Consider the following 2489-nt stretch of genomic DNA (forward strand, 5'->3'; position numbering starts at 1 on the left):
TTCTTGCTTTTTTCCCTTGCCAAATAAACTTTAAGAGTATTTTATTTAAGTCTTCAGAAAGGTTTTTGCCTAATCTAATTGGAATTGTCTGGAACAGATATAAAATTCTAGGTAAAATGTTCATTTTAATTGTAGAGATTCTTCCTAACATTGATAGTTGCAGATTTTGCCATTTCATCAAATCAGTCGCAATTTGTTGTTTTAATCTAATATAATTATCCTCCTTAAGAGTGCTACATCTAGTTGATAGGTATATCCCCAGATATTTAATTTTATTTGTAGTTTGAATCTGCAAAGCTTCCTCCAACTCTTTCTTTCGTCTTAATGGTATGTTCTTTGTCAAAATCTTTGTTTTGTCTTTATTTATTTTCAAGCCTGCTACTTTTCCATACTCCTCTATTCTTTCCAACAATTTGGGTGCTGTCTCAAATGGTTCTTCAAGAATAAATACCAAATCATCTGCAAATGCTTGTAGCTTGTATTCCTGATGGGTTATAATTTTGTTGCTGTGCAGTGGGGTGCCTGTTTGTTTATTTTAAATACTACCTTTGGGATCGTAGTTGATGCAGTTCTTTCATTCACAGTGATTGGTAGACTGGGTTAATGTCAATGTGTCTTTTATTGACTTATTGGCGAAAAGCCAGGCTTCAAGGAATTCTCTTTCTCTCTTTGATTTCAACTGGGTTATAACTGTGGTCCCGGTTAAATCAAATTTGTGACCTTCTGAATCTTCATGGACTGACATGAGGGATAATGGGTCATGTCTTTTGATAGCCAGGAAGTGTTCATACAGTTTGGTTGATAACTTTCTTCCTGTTTGTTCAACATAGTTCTTTTCGCAGTTGCTGCACTGGATTTGGTATAGAATGCCTGATCTTTGTTTTGTTTTTGTCTGCCCTTTCAGTTTTGACAAGGTCTGTCTGAGAATTGAAGTTGGTTTGTGGTCTACTACAAGGTCATGATGGTGTAGTCTTGCTGTCATTTCTGAGACATTCTGTATGTAAGGGATTGTGATTCATCTGGCCATTGTTATTCCTGTTGTAGTTATTGTATTGCTTTGAGTGTTTGTATTGTTTCCATATAGGCATCTCTGGATGAAGTTTCGTGGGTATTTGTTTCTCTCGAAGACTTTCTATAGGTGTTTTTGTTCTGCTGATCTGGTCTCAGTGGTGTTACAATGGGATTCCGCTCTCCCAAACAATGTTCTGACGCAGCTTTGCTTATGTCATTTTAGGTGGTTGCTGTGCAAGTTGAGGATTTGATCTGTATGTGTTGCCTTCCTGTACATAGATGTTAGAAGTTGGCCACTGGTGGCAATGTTTCCTCTAAGCTGCACAGGTGTGCGGCCGCGCACGCAGCAACAAAACACCGCGCAGCAGTTTTCAACTGCCGCACAGTGGTTTTTGTGAGATGCCTTCCACGATAATAGGAGAGGAGTGCCAGCCTGGAGTCAGCAATCAGTTCTAGGTCCACAAGGCAGAAAGTAGCTGAGAGAAGGTGTGTGGGGGTTGGGAGAAGGCATGGGACGGGCTCCCAGCAGCAGCTCTTCGGATTTGGCATTTGTGAGAGAGAGAGGGAGAGGGAGAGCACGAGCGTGTGTATCCCTCCTTCCTTCAGCCTAACACTCTCGCTGGCATGCCGGCCAGACGAGAGGGACTGCAGAGGGTCTCCTCGAGTCTAGGGCAGTGAGTCATTCGATGGGAAAGTTGCCTCTTGGAAGGAATGACCCGGCTTGGCTCCCGCTTTGTCTCTCCTGCCTCTTCGCTTCTCCGTTCGGTCGTTGGGCGGCAGATCGAAAGCGGGAGCCAAGCCAGGTCATTCCTTCCAAGAGGCAAGTTTCCCATCGAATGACTTGCTGCCCTAGACTCGGGGAGATCCCCTGCAGTCCCTCTCATCTGGCCAGGATGCCAGCGAGAGTGTTGGACTGAAGGAAGGAGGGATATTCTCTCTCTCTCTCTCTCTCTCTCTCTCTCTCTCTCTCTCTCTCTCTCTCTCTCACTCACTCAATGCTAGAGAGAGAGAGAGAGAGAGAAAGAGAGAGAGAGTTGGTGGGCAAACTTAGCACTTTGTTAAGTTGGTTTCTCTGTGTTTTGTGTATATATACATGTCTCCATGGATGCAATTGTGCAAACATTTTTTTCCTCTTTAAAATAATTTTTGGATTTCTCCTCACCAAACCTTTAAGACTGAAAGAGTTAGAGTTGAAATATAAAGAGATTGTCAATTGCCATCCTGTTAGATTGATAGGCAATTATGGACTATCTTGATTATATCTTCCTTAGAAAGAATATGCTACTGTATGGTTGAGAAAAAGATCAAACTTCATTCTATGGAAACCCAACAAAGTTCATAGGGAGGGTTTCTTTCTACGATGGGCTTCTTGGGTCAACAGTGAATATCAGTTATCAAAAATGTAGGTAGAAAATTAAGCAGACAATAGGCAACTACAAAAAGGGAAGCCAACTTTCTGAATTCTGTTTCTTTACACA

Source organism: Natrix helvetica, assembly GCF_964273705.1.
Source record: "Natrix helvetica genome assembly, chromosome: 3".
NCBI classification, from domain to species: Eukaryota; Metazoa; Chordata; class Lepidosauria; order Squamata; family Natricidae; genus Natrix; species Natrix helvetica.